The sequence below is a fragment of the Schistocerca serialis genome, chromosome 4 (assembly GCF_023864345.2).
Source record: "Schistocerca serialis cubense isolate TAMUIC-IGC-003099 chromosome 4, iqSchSeri2.2, whole genome shotgun sequence".
Classification (NCBI taxonomy): domain Eukaryota; kingdom Metazoa; phylum Arthropoda; class Insecta; order Orthoptera; family Acrididae; genus Schistocerca; species Schistocerca serialis.
The window spans coordinates 103752367-103773652 of record NC_064641.1 but is presented as its reverse complement, the minus strand read 5'-3'; positions in this window follow the sequence as shown (position 1 = coordinate 103773652).

Below are 21286 nucleotides of genomic sequence, written 5' to 3'. Positions count from 1 at the left end.
TTATCGCACAAACAGCTTTACAGCTCACACAGCTAACACGAATTGAGTCAAAATGACACAAAACTATGGCGGCTAAAGTGACTGCACAGATCCCGTACCTATCGGCACTGTCCTCCGAGAAATCCATTAAGCGAATATTCCTGGACGAGCTGCTATTCCGAAACCATTAGTAATGACAACCAACGCAAAGAAGCATAAAACATGGTGCCAGGTGCATACACTCTGGGCGGCTGATCAGTGAAAACACGTCACATAGTCCGACGAGTCAATGTTTTCTTTATTTCCAACATCGGTCGGGGTTTACGTCTGGAGAACACATTAGAAGCCTACAATCCTGATTACTTCATTCTAACGCTAAGAATGGTGGTTTAAGTGTGATGGTGTGGGCAGCCACATCATGGTATTCTGCTGGTCCCGTCATTACTTTCAAAGGCTGTGTTACAACAAACGATTATGTAAGCACATTAGGTGATCAGGTGCATCCCTTATTCCCCAACAGTGATGCCATATTTCAGGACGACAATGCACCCATTCACACAGCCAGGACGGTGCAATCGTGGTGTGAGGAGCATGCAACTGAATTGCAGCGTCTTTCCTGCCCAGCACAGTCCCAAGACTTGAGCGTTATCGAGCTCTTGTGGGCGGTATTGCAGCACAGACTCCGGAACAGACTTCCGTCTCCCGCGTCCCTACAGGAGTTGGAAGACGTTCTGATCGAATAGTGGCACAACATTCCACTGGAGACTATACAATCATTATATGCCAGTATTACAAGAAGAATCGCAGCTGTATTACGAACAATCGGGAGTCCAACTCCTTATTAATAAACCATTCCCAAGTAAATACTGGTGTTCACATTATTACGTACGTATGGACCAGAAAAAATTAGTTACGCATGTCGACCAAAGCAAAGACCATTGCGCTACAACAATGGCGCGTTGTCACAAGAGATTACATGTTCCGGGTTCCCTGTTGACACGTCTCTGCTGCAGTACGGATAACAAATGCATCACCGTGTGTGAATGAAATGGCGCAGCAACTGGAAACATAGGTACTCCCAAGTAGAAATACGGGGGACGTACCATTACTGAGGGTAGAACGTCTAAATCCCCCATAAGATTCACTGTGAAATTCTAACTGCATATGTACCACCGCGCGACTGCTACGGTCGCAGGTTCGAATCCTGCCCCGGGCATGGATGTGTGTGGTGTCCTTAGGTTAGTTAGGTTTAAGTAATTCTAAGTCCTAGGGGACTGATGACCACAGATGTTAAGTCCCATAGTGCTCAGAGCCATATGTGTACCAAATGGAACGTCGCGTCCAACCACAGTGAAATGGTCCCAAAAATTTGACCAGTGGTGCAGAGCCGTGAGTGGTGCTATTCGAGAAGTTGGCCCTCGACACCATCATCGACGACAGTGCACGATATCCAGGCAGTCGAGGAACTGATTCGCAATAATCGTACAGTTTTCGACGATGAAGACGCATCGTACACAAAACGGGTCTCTAATGGCTGCGTGACCGAGTAGCGGATTTGTATGGTCGAGGAATTCAACAACTCGCAGAATGCCCCAGCGCTGTTTACAAAGACTTGGTGACTGAACCGGACAATCGAGACTTAAGGAAAACGGGAAGTACTGGGCTCACAAAGCAACTGGTTATTTCATGCAAACAACAAGTTATTGATAAGTTAAATTTTATCTTAAAATCAGATAAATAAATACTGCAATTTATATCTCAAGGCCACATTTTAAAAGAAATATAACATGCTCTTAATAATAATAAAGATAATAAAGGAAATAATAATAAAAGGGCCAGCTACGCAAAAGTTCAGATGAAATTTGCAATTTATATCTTAAGGCCAGAGTTTGAGCAACGTAACGTAAAAGCTACGTAAAGGTTCAGGTGAAATTTCCAATGTTAATCTTAAGGCCACAGTTTGGAGACATATGAATACAAGGTTACGCTTTTCAGACTATTGTAGTCAAATGAAGCCACACTTAATACTAATCCTGTGTTAGGTGTCGGCGCTGTATGGATCCAAGAGGTGCCTTGAGATGGTAATTTTTAAACAATAAAACAATAAACTGGTAGCCGAGATCACAGGAATTCTTTTTATTCCACGATTGCCGGTTTCGCCGAAACTAAGGCTGCCATCATCGGATCTTTTAAACAATAGTCGGGTGGCGTATCTGGCAGATCGGTCCAGGGTGAAGCAGAAGAACTAGGGAGGGAGCAACGTGAAGCGGCAGTCCATACAACCCGATGAATTGTGGTGTCACTAACCAACGCCTGGACGGCCACAAAGTTGTCCCTTTCCACAGTCGGAGGCCCGCACTAGGTTGCGGACGCGAGGAAGGCAGACCCCACCAGAGATGCCCCACACACCACTCGTCCAGCAGCCAGTTTCCTGTGTCGGACGGATGCAGCTTTCACAGACCAAGTTGGCTCAAACCGCCCAACTCAGCTCTCACTTCGGAACCCGACGTCACAAACAACTCGACTCTAACGTGCACACTGAGCACCACCAGTACTTCTACCTCGGCCGACTTCGACCAAAGACGGTTACTGAACAAATAGTAAATCGATAGCAAACTCGAGCCAGTAGTGCCAGACAAGACTTCGCTTATCATAATCACGTGAAACTTTTTTTTCGAAGTCCCGTCGTAGGAGAAATTTCGTGAGTGTTTTCAGATGTAATAATAAAATAGCAATTTACAAAAGCAAAAATTGACGTAACAAACACATCAGTCAGGGATACATTCAGAGGCAAAATTTATAAGTGGAAGTTTACTCCAGAGATGGAAACAAAACCATACCCACCAAAGTGGACCGCAGAAAGAGAAAAGGCCTTCGGGGAGAAAATGAAGAAATATTGTGAAAATAAGAACCCTAAGGAAGTTTGAAAATTACATCCTTATCGTTCTCCAATGGAGACATTCGCTAGTAATAACAATAATAAAATAACATTTTGTGGTACTTGTATAGTTGTGTATTTCAGTTGTCAGTTTATAAATAAAATTAATCAAAGTAATGAATGAAAACAGGACATTACCAGAAACCTCCTGGCAGATTAAAACTGTGTGCCGGACCGAGACTCGAACTCGGCACCTTTGCCTTTCGTGGGCAAGGGCTCTGCCATCTGAGCTACCCAAGCACGACTCACGGCCCATTCTCACGGCTTCTCTTCCGACAGTATCTCATAGAACACTTGCCCGCGAAAGGCAAAGGTCCGGAGTTCGAGTCTCGGACCGGCACACAGTTTTAATCTGCCAGGAAGTTTCATATCAGAGCACACTCCTCTGCAGAGTGAAAATCTCATTCAGGCCATTACTGGGATAAAAAACGTGTTGGAGTCCAGGATGTGCCAATATTTTGGCGAAGGCGGAGGCGCGCGATTGGCCCAGCCGTTGCAGATTGCAGACGAGGCAGGGCAGCCAGAGATATAGCGTCTGGACAGGAACCGACATTTCGCCTGAAGATAACGAGTAAGAAACTTGTCGAAACGTTGCCACAGAAAGACGCTTTGCTTCGGTTGGTAACCAGAATAGACTTCGTCAAAAACTTTTTCGATTTAATGTTTTAGTTTTATTTCGTTCGAGAATGACCGACTGAGTCTGTGGCGTGCGCGTGTCTGCACGCAGCGGAAAGCGGCGGCCGGCGGAAACCGCGGTCAGCCGATGTGCTTCCCGGGCGTCCCCGGCGCGGCGTGGCACTGGGAAGCGTCTCTTGGGACGCGCGGTGCCACTTGGATCCAGCGCCGCGCGGATCACCGTCTACGAAATTGAAACGCGCGTGTTTTACAACAGACCATGTGTCTGGCGTAACAACGAGGATTTCTTCTGCCCGTCCTTGCTCCCGGGCGTCAATACGGGAACGACCGTGTTTTTCATCAGACAGCTGCTTTTAGACAGCGTGGCTACTGGACTTTACATGCTCTGGACGGGCGAACTTTGTGAATCATTTGTGAATAGAACCTGTTGGGTAAGCCAAGCCTGCTAGTGAGAAATCGTGGCAACGTTTTGATGAAAGAATGCTGTTTGAAACATGCGTCAGGAGTACTAAGCCGGGCTGCACATTTCACAGATTATATCCCGCTGTACATAATTTTACAACTATACACAGTTGTTGTAAGTACACTACTGACCATTAAAATTGCTACTCGACGAAGATGACGTGCTACAGACGCGAAATTTAACCGACAGGAAGAAGATGCTGTGATATACAAATGATTAGCTTTTCAGAGCATTCACACAAGGTTGGCGCCGGTAGTAACACCTACAACGTGCTGACATGAGGAAAGTTTCCAACCGATTTCTCATATACAAACAGCAGTTGACCGTCGGTTGCCTGGTGAAACGTTGTTGTGATGCCTCGTGTAAGGAGGAGAAAAGCGTACCATCACATTTCTGACTTTGATAAAGGTCGGATTGTGGCCTATCGCGATTGCGGTTTATCGTATCGCGACATTGCTGCTCGAACAGTTCGACGACGTTTGCAGCAACATGGACTATGAGCTTTCCCTTGACGCTGCATCACAGACAGGAGCGCCTGCGATTGTGTACTCAACGACGAACCTGGGTGCACGAATGGCAAAACAGCATTTTTTCGGACGAATCCAGGTTCTGTTTACAGCATCATGATGGTCGCATCCATGTTTGGCGACATGGCGGTGAACGCACATTGGAAGCGTGTATTCGTCATTGCGATACTGGCATATCACCCGGCGTGATGGTATGGGGTGCCATTGGTTACACGTCTCGGTCACGTCTTTTTCGCACTGACGGCACTTTGAACAGTGGACGTTACATTTCAGATGTGTTACTACCCGTGGCTCTACCCTTTATTCGATCCCTGCGAAACCCTACATTTCAGCAGGATAATGCACGACCGCATGTTACAGGTCCTGTATGGGCCTTTCTGGATACAGAAAATATTCGACTGCTGCCCTGGCCAGCGCATTCTCCAGATCTCTCACGAATTGAAAACGTCTGGTCAATGGTGGCCGAACAAGTGGCTCGTAACATATGCCAGTCACTACTCTTGATGAACTGTGGTATCGTGTTGTAGCTGAGTGGGGAGCTGTACCTGTACACACCATTCAAGCTCTGTTTGACTCGATGCCCAGGCGTATCAACGCCATTATTACAGCCAGAGGTGGTTGTTCTTGTTGCTGCACCCAAATTGCGTGAAAATGTAATCACATGTCAGTTCTAGTATAATATATTTGTCCAATGAATACCCGTTTATCATCTGCATTTATTCTTGGTGTAGCAATTTTAATGGCCAGTAGTGTACATATCGCCTGATAGAAGAAATGTCTCAGATCCTGACGTGGCGCCCGCTCAAGTCTAAACTGAAATTGCGAAGCAACTAGTCGCTCTTGGGGCATCAGTTCGCTGTAACTCGCTGGAGAAACAGACTCGTGTGGCGGAGAAACGGCGCACGTTGTAACAGTCTACAGGGAGGTCCACACGGCACACGCTCTACACTGTTGACGTCAGGCACTGACGCCGATTTCCAGAAGAATTGTGGAACACGTACTGCGCTCACGAATGGTGGTTATATGGAGAACGAACTACTGCTGTGTAGGGATCCACACGGTTTCCACACACAGCGCGCAGCGATCGTGCGAAACCCAGCTTGTTCCTGTCGTTCGTAAGATCCGGAAGGCAGCAGATACTGGAGTTGAGGTTGGTGCCGTATTTCTTGACTTCCAGAAAGCCGTCGATACAATTCCGCACCGCGACGTAGCAAACAAAACAAGTGTGTACGAAATATACGAACAGGCACGCGACTGGCTTGAAGACTTGCTAGTAGACAGAAGTAGCTATGTCGTTATTAATGTGGAGGCGACGTCAGAGCGAAGGCTGCGGCTGGAGAACGTGAATGTAGCGGGACAGGACCGCTGGCTGCTGCCCACGATAATACGCGCGTCACCTGCCGCATAGCGGCGGCAGTTGTTTTCAGGGAGATGGCGCCGTTAGAAAATCTAGGTACGAAATGCAGAGAGACTAGCAGATGACAGCGCTCGGTGCAAGGGTTGACAGCTGATGCTAAACACAGAAAAAGTTCGTGTACAGTAAGCGTAATGCTTTTAAACAGACAGAAAGATCTGAAATCGTTTGACTCCACTTGCTGGAGTCACCCAGGACCATCACGTATCCGCAATTTTCTGTGTGGAGCGATCCAAGTCGACCGCGCGGAGTGACCGCGCGGTTTAAGGCATCCTGTCACGGATTGCGCGGCCCCTCCCGTCGGAGGTTCGAGTCCTCCCTCGGGCATGGGTGTGTATGTTGTTCTTAGCATAAGTTAGTTTAAGTAGTGTGTAAGTCTAGGGACCGATCGATGACCTTAGCAGTTTGGTCCCTTAGGAATTCACACGCATTTGAACATTTTTGATTTAAGACGTAACGGCAATGGGATTTCAGTCTCGGTTTTCTGTCAGAATCCAAAGGAGTTGAAATTGACGCACGGAAAGAAGCCGCTTACACAATGAACGTTCAACCCATTCTGGAGCATTATTCGTCGATTTGGGACCATTACCGACGTAGATTACCGGAAGAGTTGGGAAAGATTCATAGAAGAGCTGCAAGATTCGTCTTGACTTATTTTAGTCACCTGATAATAGTTACCGCAACGCACATCCATTTGAACATGTTAACCGCAGCCATCCCTTCCAATCGAGACGAGACTGTAACGTCCCGCACACCAGGGACACGAGTACTCCCAGCCACGAATAACTGTGGATCGCTGTCTAAAACTGTAGACATGCGGTGTTCACAACGAAAAAAATGTTTGAAACTTCTGCCAGATTACGGCGTCAAGCAATAAAATAGCTGGATAAGAATTTAAAATAAGAACTCTTAGCAGTTTGTGGCGGTTATTTGTAGCAAAATAATTTAATTAACATTTGATACATACTGAAGTTCAGGTGTGAGTACCGATTTTTTAAAAACTTAATCCAAGCGGTGGGAGCAACCATGTAAATGTAACGACAAATTGATTTGCTAAGCCGAGCGGCTCTACGCACTTCAGTCCGGAACGACGCTGCTGCTACGGTCGCAGGTTCGAATCCTGCCTCGGGCGTGGATGTGTGGGATGTCCTTAGGTTAGTTAGGTTTATGTAGTTCTAAGTCGAGGGGACTGATGACCTCAGATGTTAATTCCCATAGTGCTTAGAGCCATTTATGTGAGATACCAGCAGTTTTCGTTCACAAGACAGGAGGTAAAAGTAAAATAAGAGAGCCCGGCACCAGAGGTGCCGGCGTTCCAGTCCCCCATACCCCTACCCTCCACCTCCCCGCAGGCCTTTCCCAGTGTCGGCACCAGCGTGCACCGGAGACTCCAGCGCGGCGTTAATTACCGCCAGCCGGCTTCTGCTGCTGAGGGGGAAAGAGTTAACAGCGGCCAGCGACGCCGGAGAACAGGAGACGACAGAACGGGACGAGACGCACGTGCGTGTGCTTGTGCTTGGGCGTGTGCGTGGGCGTGTGCGAAGGGGTGCGACTGCCGCTGCTGGAATCAATAACACGGCGTCAGCGGCGGCCGCAGCCACAGGTGAAACCGAAAGCGAAAGCTGCAGCCAGCCTCCGGTCTATTTTTTCCCCCTCCACGGCGGCTCTACGCGCTGCCACCGGCGGCAGATCGATAGTCGAGTCGCTAGTTGCGGCGCGGCCTCCGCTATGCGCAGAACACAGGCCTACCGCCCGCGCCTACGCCGTCCGCCCCCACCCCTGCCCTTCCCCACCACCACCGCTAGCCTCCGCATAGAGGGCGGCAGACATTTTGCCACACGCGAAAAATATTCGCCCCGTTATGGCGACAACTTCCAATCCTCCGACTACTGTACAATCTTCTAACACATAACGGAAAATTTAAATAAAAAAAAAAATGTAAAGATGCTGTGTCAAGATTTTAGGAGCAACTTTGTTCGCGGCCATATATTGCGGAGTTCATTCGTAACTTTATTCTCCCGGACTGACAGGCAGATGCTACATACGTGATAAAAAGAATGAAGTACCCAGGAGATGTGGTCGTACTTCGGTATAACATTTCACACGTGCACATTCTCGGCGGGTATGTAAATGACTAGAATGGCAATTGGTCAATGACAGGCAGACGGGTCACCACAGAGGATTAGCGCTGTTCATGTTTAGTGCTCTTATTGGGGATGGTATAGAATACACAGGGAGTTGCAAAATTACACCGACTTCGAGGTGAGGCAGAAGGTGTCTTGAAGAACAAAATGAGGACAGGAACCCGCGAGCGGAAACGTTATCCGAAGGCGCTACAAAGCGTCGAAGCTGTGGGTGCCGGCGCCTGTGTGTTTATGTAAATACACGGTTCTTCTGCGATGATGTTACAAACTTTCAGCGATGACCAAGAAGGATAAAAGTTTCGGGTTCAGTTATAGGACCCCAGTCCTTAAAGAAATGAGTCGAATGTTGTAAGCGGAAACCGTTCTGATACTTCTGACAATGGAATGCATGTACCGGTACTCTAGTCGCTAAGACTGTTGAGTAGGCAACTTCCGGAGGTGGTAGCACAGAAGAAAATAAGAAAAAAATGTCCAGTAAAGGTGGGGTCTTAACTGCACAGGTGAAAGGTGAGAGCACATCTTCAATAGAGGAGATGTGTTTCCCAGTAGTGAAGATCAACAAGTGCTCGTAGCTTCTCAGGTATGAAGTTTAGAGCCCATGTTTACTGCACATTTTTTACTTCTACCACTTCTGGAAGTTGCTATCCCACAATCTTAGCAACCTTTGTTCAAATGGTTCAAATGGCTCTGAGCACTATGGCACTTAACTTCTGAGGTCATCAGTCCCCTAGAACTTAGGACTACTTTAAACCTAACTAACCTAAGGACATCATACACATCCATGACCGAGGCAGAATTCGAACCTGCGACCGTAGTGGTCGCGCGGTTCCAGCCTGTAGCGCCTAGAACTGCTCCGTCATCCTGGCAAAGACACCTTGTTCATTTCGTCGAAGTTTGTCGGTGTAATTTTGAAACACCCTTTATAAAGAGCGCGAACAGCGTCAAGCTGTTGAGTGAGCACTGTGAAGGATACGGAGATACGGCGTACTCGTGTGAGATAGCGTTATCGACTCCTGGCAGTAACTGAAACGGGCCTCACTGTGGGTATCTATTTGGGCGGCTGGTGGACGAGTACAGTGTCCAAATTTGTGGGGCATTCACGTGCGACAGTGGCGATATATGAGTATGCATGGGAACGTGAAGACGGGCGTACTCATCGCCAAGGTTCCGACAGGAAGCGAGCATCGCTGTGTTGTGCACTAAGGAGGTCGTAAAGCCTCCACATCTGCAAGTGCTTCAGATCAATCTAAAATGTTATTCAGTGTGTGACACACAGTACACATTGTCGTATTTTTAAGTTAAGTTGGTTAAACAAAAAATCCTAAAGCGAAAATCTTAGTTGATTGTGTAAACTCAGTTATATTGACCTGAAGATGGCTCGGTAACGAGCCGAAACCCGCAATCAATAACGAAAATTTGCGACCTTGACGTAGGGTTTAATCCGCACATTTTTTAAATCAATAGATCGCCATCTCTCCGCATTGACAATGTTAAAGAATAACATGAAAGACTTTTGCTGAATATTAGAATAACAAAAGCTGAGGAAGGCCTGCTGTAGTGTGTTTGTTTCGCTTTCCATAACATCACGGGGTCCCGGGTTCGACTCCCGGCCGGGTTGGGGATTTTCTCTGCCCGGGTCTGGGTGTTTGTGTTGTCCCCGTCATATCATCATCAACATTCGTGAATGTGGCTAAAATTGGACAGTGTAACGATTGGGACATACTACGGGTAATGATGACCGCGCAGTTGAGCGCCCCACAAACCAAACATCATCATCAACATCATCATCGCATTCCTTAGTCAGCGCTTATCGTATAAGAAAAGTTAAGTAAGACTTTTATGATTGTCGGTAGCTTTTTGCTCATGCTACGCATTTCGATTCTGGTGATGTCTAATTGACTAGATTTTCGGAGCACTTTTCTGTTTTACGTTATCATTTGGCTCAGGCAAGGTACTACTCCGTAGGATTTCGAAAGCCACCGAAACAAACTTAGTTAAGATTTGATAAGAAGAAAACATTAGTATCGTGAAACGACCACAACGTAAAGATCAAGAAATTACAGCTAATACAGAGATTTGCAGACAGTCGTTCTTCCCACGCGCCATTCGCGAACGGAGAAGGGAAGGGGGATATGGTAGCGGTACCAGAGTAACATTCGTCGCACACCGCCAGGTGGGTTGCGGAGTATCGATGTGGATGGAGAATTTCAGCTAAGAAGGCGAAAAATATGTACAGGACATCGATGCAGGTAAGTAACAGATACGAGGGTTGGAACTTGAATAGTGGCAACTATCTATTTCAGCTCATACAAAATAGATACGTGTTTCAAAGTTTTACTGACCTTCAAAGTAGTTACCAGCATTGTGTATAACCCGTTGTCAGCGATGTGGAAGTCGTAGTATACTCATAGCAGTGCCAGTTGTGTTGATAATTCGAGCAGCGCGGTCTATTGCCCGACGAATTTGTAGCAGTTCTGAAGCGAATGCCGTGAAGTGTTTCCTTCAGTTTATAAATCGAGTTGAACTCACGAGGATTTAAGTCGGGAGAGTGCAGTAGGTGGTATAGCACTTAGCAGCCCCATGAGTCAAACAAATCAGCAACAGCTTTCACTGTCCGTGCTTTTGTCCTGCAAAACGATGATCAGGTCCTGCAGAAAGTGTCATCACTTCTGTCTCTAAGCTGGTCGTAGGTTGTGTTCCAAATATCAACAGCATAGAGACAGAAGTTATGACACTTTCTGCAGGACCGGACCATTGTATTGCAGGACAATACTCAAGCACGCACAGTGAAAGCTGTTACTGATTTGTTTGGCTGATGGGGCTGCTAAGTGCTATACCACCTACTGCACTCCCCTGACTTAAGCCCTCGTGAGTTCAACTCGATTTATAAACTGAAGAAAACGCTTCACGGCATTCGCTTCAGAACTGCTAAAAATTCGTCGGGCAATAGACCGCGCCGCTCGAACTGTCAACACAACTGGCGCTGCTAAGAGTATTCTACGACTTCCACATAGCTGGCAACGGGTTATACACAATACTAGTGACTACTTTGAAGGTCAGTAAAACTTTGAAACAAGCATCTATTTTGTACGAGCTGGCCACTATTAAAGCAGCAACCTCCGTATTTAATGCAGCACACACACACACACACACACACACACACACTTGAATGATCAGTCAGTTGTGTAGATGTTCTATCTGTTAACTAGTTGGTCTCGATCACACGAGACAAATGGTCTGTATTGTCGAAAACGAGTAATGGAGTCCCTGCGATATTGTGCGTCGTCTCGCGCTAGTGGTCGGAGATTAGGAGCAGTCGGCCCAGGGAACTACTGTGCCTGGGTGAGAGGCATCGCACTGTGCTAATGCAGTGCTCCACGACCCAGGCTGAACGTCGTCGCCGAATATGGCGGCGACCTGGAGAGCAGCGCCACACTACCGATGTTTCAAAGAGGCACAGCGGTGTTTTTTACTCAAGGGGTCGCGATGCGAGAACCATCACGAATGATTTCAGGTGACGGTTGGCTGTGATTAAAGGAGTTTTGAAGGTACGACGTGTGTCGCGCGCACCCTGTCTCCTCAGGCGTTAACTCCCGTGCGACACTGCTCCATGTCTTGGGAGTTGGGTGGTCAGTGCAAGTGTTTAAACTCAGAAGAGTATTCCTCTGGAGCAATTCTGGAGGTGTGGGGTGTCGCGTTGTCCTGCTGGAATTGCCCAAGTTCGTCGGAATGCACAATGGACGTGAATGGATGCGGGTGATCAGACAGGATGCTTACGTACGTATAGCTTGTCGGAGTTGTATCTAGACGTATCAGCAGTCCCACATCACTCCAACTGCACACGCCGCACACCATTACAGAGCCTCCACCAGCTTGAACAGTCCGCTGCTGACATGCAGGGTCCATTGATTTATGAGGTTTTCTCTATACCCGTAAACGTCCATCGGCTCGATACAATTTGAAACGAGACTCGTCCGACTAGGCATCATGTTTCCAGCCATCAACAGTCCAACGTCGGCGTTGTCGGGCCCAAGCGAGAAATAAAGTTTAGTGTCATAAAGGGTACACGAGTGGGCCTTAGGCTCCGAAAGCCCATACCGGTTATGTTTCGCTGAATGGTATGCACGTTGACACTTGTTCATGGCCGAGCAGTGACATTTGCAGTAATGTGCGGAAGGGCTGCACTTCTGTCACGTTGAACGATTCTCTTCAGCCGTCGTTGGTCGCGTTCTTTCAGGGTGTTTTGCCGGCTGCAGCGATGTGGGAGATTTGATGTCTTACCGGATTCGTGATATTCACGGTACACTCGTAAAATGGTCGTACGGGAAAATCCCCACTTAATCGCTGTCTCTGTAATACTCATTGACGAATTCGTAATACTTCTGTCTGAAATTTATACCAGAGCAGGTGATCGGCACGAAGCCATGAGACGTTAGAACTGGAAGACGAACCGTAAGACACAACACTCCCGATCGCACATTCTGTGACACCTCGATACCCGCGCTGCTTTTACACCTCTTCTCCTGAGAGAAGGGGCAGACTTTGCATAGCTCACGGCCGAACTCACAGTCGGCAATTAAAAGTAAGCTCATCTTAAAATATTAGTGTTTCTGTAACTATTTTATTTGCTACTGAGCAGGAAACCTACACTCTTGAGTAGCTTTTACTGTTAGCTGAGGTTTCTGAGAGCGACTGTTAGTGACTGGAGGCACATCATTATAAAAGGCGGCCGAGAACCGCGGGCCGCGGTTTCGAGAAAATAAAGTGAAAAACGTTTTTTTTTTCACGTTTCTCCGCTACGTCTTTGAAGATTTTAACGCTAGTGACGTCCGGAGATGGTGTTTAAACTGATGTGCGATGAATATTGTTTTTGAGATGTTACAGAAAATGTCATCCGTTTACTTTAACGCACTGCTGGCATCTGTGTGCTAAAGTTTGTGAAACACGCAAAAAACAACCCAGTGTGAAATGCGTCAGTGTAACTCTGGAGTGATTCGTCTTACTTTTGTTTTACTTCTTTAATTCATTATCAAATCTGAGACATTCTGCTACCGACGAAATATACCAGTGCTGACTGAAATGAGCACCGTCAGTGATCGCAAGAATTAAGCCGTTATTTCCCGTTTTAATATTCTCTCCATAAGGGGTAGCGTCTGCTCGTGAGTTTTCTGAACCTGCAGGTCTGGCACATCTGGAAGGGACAGGCACAGTTCTGTGGCTCCAAGGCGGTCCCTGGAGAGGTGGATCCCATTCTAATAGGTGTGCCGCCGAGTGTCATTGGATCATGTGAGGGCCACGTGGGCCGCTGGCTGTTTTGCTTAGGCGGGGCGCCGACCTGCCAACGGATGCAGTGGTCAGCCCAGCACGATGGTTCATCGACTCTGTCTGAAAACGGCTGTGGTATAATGAGCCGTGACGATACGCTGCTTCTGTGCAGAGTACTGTCCAAGTTTGCAAACGGTCAGAGCTCCGGTCTGCGGAATTTGTTTTCTTTGGCTTTTCCGGAAACCAAGAGAGTGGGTCGCCGCTCGCAGTTCAGATCTCTGTCTGTTCCGTGGAAAAAGGGTCTGCAGAGATCGTTTTAGAATTTCTTTTCTCCCTTTGTAGGGCGAGGTGCCACCACCCGGATGTTGTCTCCACACAGGGTGAGCGGCGTCTCCAGTCGTAGAAAACGTGGCAAGTGACTCCATTGGCCGCTCCTGCAGAATTATCAGCGAGTGGGAGGTAGTAGGCCGCTTTCTGAGAATTACAGACACGGGAGAATCGCGAACTGACTATAGTTATTGTTACTGTGAAGAGTGGGAATTTCGCGGCTAACTTTTAGGAACTGCACTCGCATAGACACAAGCCGTTCTCTGGGTGATTAACTCTTTCCTAAACGAGGAGTTCAACGGTTTTGATACGGACATTTTCTTGGGCCAGAATTTAATGGAACCTCGGTATTGGCAAAAGGTAGTTTTATGTGGACTCCAGGAAAAGCAGGGAGGAGACCACTCTGTCGCCGACAGACGAGTTCTAGTTTATGGAGAGGGCACTTGGGAGTCCGCTCTGGATGGAGACTTGGACTCAGCTCTGCGAGGGGCTGCGGCGTGAACGTACAGCGGTCAGTGGCAGCCTACTTCACCCTGCAGCTTCAGTGACGGCGAAGTTTAGAGGACATACCTTCACCGAGGAGTCAAGCAGTATATTGCTCCCTCCTACGTATACCTCGCGAAGAGACCATGATGATAAAGTCAGAGAGATTAGAGCCCTCACAGAGGCTTACCGACAATCTTTCTTTCCACGAACAATACGAGACTGGAATAGAAAGGAGATCCGATAGAGGTACTCAAGGTACCCTCCGCCACACACCGTCAGGTGGCTTGCGGAGTATGGATGTAGATGTAGGTGTACAGTAGCCCACAACACAAGTAGAGAATCCCGGACCTTGCCCCCACCACGGAATCCCTAACCCGAGAAATCCCACTCCCCTCTCACCTGGACCGAAGACAGAACGACTGACTACACCAAACACACACCACAGAGAAACCATCAGCACATTAAAACCACACACACAACCAGCGGGCGCGCGCACCCACGCCCACCCACGCAAACACCCTAGCATTAAGTTAATTAGACGAAATAGTTTTTAAACACCACGCGAGGATATCGGTGGCAAATGTGAAAGAGAGGGACAATGTAAAGTTCAAATGCAAATGACACCATTACCAAACGTAATGTATGTAAACTACCCTCAAAAACCTCAACAAAACTGTATGCTATGATATAGCGGAAACATGAAAGAGACGTCAGCAATAGCCACCATTACTCTTCAGCTATTGTACTATCATTATTCTGTTATTCTATTATCATGTTATTTTTTTACTTTATAATCACTTTTATTCTTACTATCATACTACAACCAATTCAAGTTATGAATATGTACTAATAATAATTGTTCAACCTGAAATAATGAACAACGTAAGACTAAGTCCCCAACAAAGGCACATACACCTCAAAGTTGCGAACAAGGAACTATTACTCCTAATATACATAGTTATAATACGCAATATGACCTGTTTGGTTTAATATATTTTACTATATGTCATCCTAAACAAATTAATGTAACCTTCAATTTTTCTCTCATTCAACGTAAAATAAGTAAAATATGTAAAACAAGTAAAACTGTAAATCTAGTTATCAGTAATGGCATATTTTCACTGATACAAGAAATAAAATGTAATAAAGTAATAAAATGTATCCCACATCGACAAAGGCTGAAAAGGGTGTTGCAGGCCCTCAAACAGCCCGCCCTTCCCCCTCAGGGATGGGAATGAAAAGTGAAAAAAAAAAAAAATAAATAAAAACTCATGGGCTCCTATCAGGGAAATGACGCATCAGATAAAAAGTGTTGCATTTCATATTCTCTAAATACTCTAAAATTTCGTATACGTAACATTTTTAAGACGTATATATATCTTGACCAGCTCTCACCTGATTAATCTTCTATGCCCTGAAGGAATAAACTGTGCCCATACCAGGTGCTCTTTCCAGAGAAACAGAGACTCATTAATAGTGATGAGTATTTGTGGGATATAGGCTGACCTGAATGTGAACCTGAGATGCTCCACATTCGGCTGTCCTTCGAAAAGCTTTCTGTTCGCATTACCTAAGGGGTCATGTGATGTATTGTCTACAAAGTTGAGAAATTTCGAAAAAATATCAAATTTCGTTTCATTCGTAGGTTTCCTAAAGAATGTTGTTACAAGTGACTCCCTGTTCGAAAAGTACAATTTCTGTTCTGGGATGTGCAGAATTTCTTGAAGACTAGAACTTCCAATCAGTGTCTTTAATTCATCACCTTTTGTGCCTTGTACAATAGTTCTTGCTCCTGAAGTAGTATCAGAAGCTATGCGCAGAAGCGCAAATAACTATCTTTCGTCAGCTATAGCTTTGTACAAGAATCACCTGAAAAACACTGAAATGAATTCACCACATCAATCTGCGTTAGTAGTACATTCATACTACTCTCACCGGAAAACTAAAACAAACTGAACTAACACTCATCACGTGATTTGGTGACGTCTGTTACAGTGGTTTATGGTCATCAGATGAGTCTGAATGAATGCGATTTGCGCTTCCCTCATAGTACGTGTCTTGCTATCTACCTCTCAGATCTACCTGTAGATGTAAATCCACACCGCACAAACCTCTGTGAACTGCATGCGAGAGTGCACTCAGCACTGTGCCTCTCATTAGCACTTCTCTCCGGTCCACTGGCGTACAGAGCACAGGAAGACTTACTTCCCAAACGGCCCCGTGCGCGCTGGCGCGCCGCCAGATGCCATATTCTTTGTCTTCCGAAAGGCTTTACAGTTCATCAGGGCCTTCTAATAAAGAAAATACAAGAATATAGTATATCTGACCAACTGGGTGACTGGACTGAAATGTTTATAGCAAACAGAACCCAGTAAGTCGTCCTGAACGGGGAGAAGTCTTCAGACGTAAAAGTAACATCGGACGTGCACCAGAGCAGTGTTACAGGACCATTACTTTTCGCAACGTATACACTGGAAAGCCAAAGAAACTAGTACACCTGCCTAATATCGTGTAGGACCCCCGCGAGCACGCAGTGCCGCAACACGATGTGGCATGGACTCAACTAATGTCTGAAGTAATGCTGGAGGGAACTGACACCATAAATCCGTAATACTAGGGAGTGGAGATCTCTTCTGATCAGCACGTTGCAAGGTATCCCAGATATGTTCAATGATGTTCATTTCCGCCGAGTTTGGTGGCCAGCGGAAGTATTTAAACTCAGAAGAGTGTACCTCCAGCCATTCTGTAGCAATATACGTGTGGCATGTCGCATTGTCCTGCTGGAATTTCCCAAGTGCGACAGAATGCACAATCGCCCTAAATGGACACAGGTGATCATACAGGATGCTTACGAAAGTGTCACCTGTCAGAGTCGTATCTAGACGTATCAGGGATCCCATATCATGCCAACTGCACACGCCCCACACCATTACAGAGCCTCCAGTAGATTGAACAGTCCCCTGCGGACATACAAGGTCCATGGGTTCATGAGGTTGCCTCGGTACCCGTACAATTCCATTGGCTCGCTACGATTTGAAACGAGATGCGTCCGACTAGGAAACATGTTTCCAGTCATCAACAGTCCAGCGTCATTGTTGACTGGTTCAGGCGAAGTCTAAAGCTTTGTGTCGTGCAATTATGAAGAGTACACGAGTAGGCCTTCGGCCCCAAAAGCCCATATATATGATGTTTCGTTGAATGGTTCGCATGCTGACACTTTTTGATGGCCCAGCATTGAAATATGCAGCAATTTGCGGAAGGGTTGCACTTCTGTCACATTGAACGATTCTCCTCAGTCGTCGTTGGTCCATCACTCGCAGGATCTTTTTCCAGCTGCAGCGATGTCGCAGATCCGATGTTTTACCCATTCCTGATATTCACTGTACACTCGTGAAATGGTCATAGGGGAAAACACCCACTTCAATGACGTCTCGGAGATGCTGTGTGCCATCGCTCGCGGACCGACTATAACACCAAGTTCAAACTCACTTAAATATTGACAACCTGCCATTGTAGCAGAAGTAGCCCATCTTACAACTGCGCCGGACCCTTGTCGTCTTATATAGGCGTTGCCGACCGGAGAGCCGTATTCTGCCTGTTTACATATCTCTGTGTTTTAATACACATGCCAATACTAGTTTCTTTGGCATTTCAGTGTATAAATGACTTAGTAGATAACGTCGTAAATTCTATGATGCTTCTCGTGGATAATGCTGGTATATACAGGTAAGTCACGAAGCTAAAAAATTGTAGCGAAATTCAGGAAGACCTGGAGAGGATCGAAGCTTGATACAGGGTGTAGCAATTCAGCCTGAACATAAACAAATTTAACGTATTGCGGATACATAGGCAGTAAGATCTTTTATTGTGTGATTACAAAGTTGCAGAAAATATCTGGAATCAGTTACTTGCATAAACTATTAGGAGTATGCATACGGAGCGGTTTGAAGTGGAACGACCACGTACCATTAATCACGAGTAAGGCAGACGTCAGACTGGGTCTCATTGCAAGAATGTTCAGGCAATGTAGTCCATCAACACAGGAGGTAGCTTACAAAATGCTCATTCGACCAATACTTGAATATTACTCGTCAGTCTGGGATCCTTACCAGACAGTACTGATAGAGGAAGTACAGAAAATTCAAAGAAGAGCAACACTTCTCCCTACAGGTTCATTTAGAAAGCGCGGAAAATTCACGGAGGTGCTCTGTTAACTTCAGTGGCAGGCGCTGTAAGAGAGGCGTTCTGCATCACGTTATGGTCTACTGTTAAAAGTTCCAAGAGCATCCATTCCTAGAAGAGTCAACCTACTAATATGTCACGATAAGACGATGACGATAAAATTAGAGAGACCTGACCACACACGGAGGCTTACCAACAATCGCTCTTCCCGCGAAGAACACGCAACTGTAACAGGAAAATGGGAAAATGACTCTGGTACAGCCACACACTTCAAGGTGGCTTGTGAAGTGTAGATGTAGCTGTAATTTGCCACACCTTGTCTTCACGCCCTCTACGGTAGCGGTAAGTAGGAAGCAGTTGGATTTCTCACATAATACGGTTTCTTGAAACTTGACGAGGAGGCTTCCTCGGTATAGTTTGCTCCTGTTTCCAGACGTCTGCAAGTTTAGATTCGAGAGCGTCTCTGTGGTCCTTTCCCGTGGTTCAGTCTAACCTGTGACCGTTCATGTTCAGTATCCCCATTTAGTTCATTTGGTATGGGCCATACACACTTCGGAAATATTCTAGCATGAGCCGTGGTAGTACGTACTTTGTAAGTGATTTCCTTTGTAGACTAACTGTATTTTCCTATTTTTCTACCAGTCAACATTTACGTACGAACGAGATCCGTCACTAAACTGATAGCTGCTTTCTTAAAAACAGCCGTTCTGTTTCACATTCTGACAAACGATCCGGTTTTGCCTCTGCAAAAGGTCACCCAATTGTAAACACAAATCAAACGGAACTGAAAGTATGCTTTTGACTGTCATTTGACTCACAAAGCACGATCGTGCAGAAATATTAGCACTAGTCGCGAGCAAGTTCGCTTGAGTGATAGGAGGTACCATTTAGGAAAATAAGCTTTGAGCAGAAAATTAGTCAGCCTCTAACTCGTCATTGCCGTAAACTACCAGCCACAGAATCTACATCTATATTTACATCTACATACATACTCCGCATGTCACCGTACGGTGAATGGCAGAGGGTTCCTTGAACCACTTCGCCGGTCAGAGTGACCGAGCAGTTCTAGGCGCTTCAGTCTGGAACCGCGTGACCGCTACGGTCACAGGTTCGAATCCTGCCTTGGGCATGGATGTGTGTGATGTCCTTAGGTTAGTTAGGTTTAAGTAGTTCTAAGTTCTAGGGGACTGTTGACCTCAGAAGTTAAGTCCCATAGTGCTGAGAGCCATTTTTTGTGCCACTTCGTTGTTACACTTGAAAGTCGATCGAGGAGAAAACGACTGTCTGTATGCCACCGTACGAACCCTAATTTCCCGAAATGTAGAGAGATCTTCAATGCTAGATGTTTTTAATGGTTTCCACAGCGAAACTCTGTCTCGAAATCTGACAGAAAACATAGATTCTGTTCGTATATCAAGCACACCAGCGCTAAGACCCAACCGTTACCTTCACTGCTCGATAGCAATGCTAATGTTACCTATAACGGTGCCACTAAAGCAGAGTTACTAAACACGATTTTCCAAAACTCCTTCAGAAAATAAGGCGATGTCAATATTCCAGAATTCGAACCCAGAACAATTGCCAACCTGAGAAATTTAGAAGTAGATATCCTCGGTGCAGCTAAACAGCTTAAATCACTTAATAAAGGCAAGGCCTCCGGTCCATATTAGATACGATTCGGGTTCGTTTCAGAGTGTACTGACACAGTAGCTCCATACTTGGCAATCATGCTAACCACTCGCTCGTCTGACGACCCGTACCGAACACAGGAGAGCTGCACAGGTCATACCATTACCCAAGAAAGAAAATAGGAGTAATCCGCTGCATAACAGGCGCATATCGCTAAGGTTGATTTGCAGTAGGATTTTGGAATATATACTGTGTTCAAAAACAATGAACTATCCCGAAGAAAACGATTTATTGACAAGTAGTCATGGATGATTCATGAAATATCGTTCTTGTGAAACACAAGTAGCTCTTAATTCTTACGAAGTAATGAGTGTTGTCGACAGGTAATGTCAAACTGATTCCGTGTTTCTAGACTTTCGTAAGGCTTTTGACACCGTTTGTCACAAGCGTTTTCTAATCAAAGTGCGTGCGCATGGAGTATCGTCTCAGTTATATGACTGAATTCCTGTCAGAAAGGTCACAGTAACTGACTGAAAATCATCGAGTAAGACAGAAGAAATATCTGGGGCTTCCCAAGGATGTGTTATAGCCCCTCTGCTGTCCCTTATCTACATAAACGATTTAGGAGTCACTCTAAGCAGCCCTCTTTCAATGTTTGCCGATCATTCTGTCGTTCACGGTCTTGTAATGTCATCAGAGGATCAAAACCAATTGCTAAAAGTTTTACACAAGATTTCTGTATGGTACAAAAAGTGGCAATTACCTCTAAATAACGAAAAGTGTGATCTCATCCACACGAGAGAAAAAAAAGTTAAATTTCAATTACAGGAAAAATCACACAGATTTAAAGCCTGTCAATTCCACTAAATACCTAAGAACTTCAATTAAGCAAAACTTAAGTTGGAACGATCCCATATATAATGTTGTGGGAAAGCAAAGACTGCGCTTAATCGGCACGACACTTACACGATCAACAAGTCTACTAGAGAGAGTGTGTGCACTATGCTTGTCCGCCCTCTCTTAGACTGTTGTTGTATGGCGTGGGATCCTCACCAGATAAGGTTGACAAAGGACATCGAAAAAGTCCAGAGAAGGGCTGCTCGTACTATCGCGAAATTGCGTAGAGAGCATCATGGTAGTATTGGAACAAGTGCGGTGCTACCCCAAAGTACCGTTATCCAAGATGGCAGCGATGACTTCATCCAACATGGCGGCGATGACGTCAATCAAGATGGCAGATTTTGGCGGGAAGTTTGAATTTTGTTGGGAAAGTGCGACGCGTCCCTCCCCCAGAAA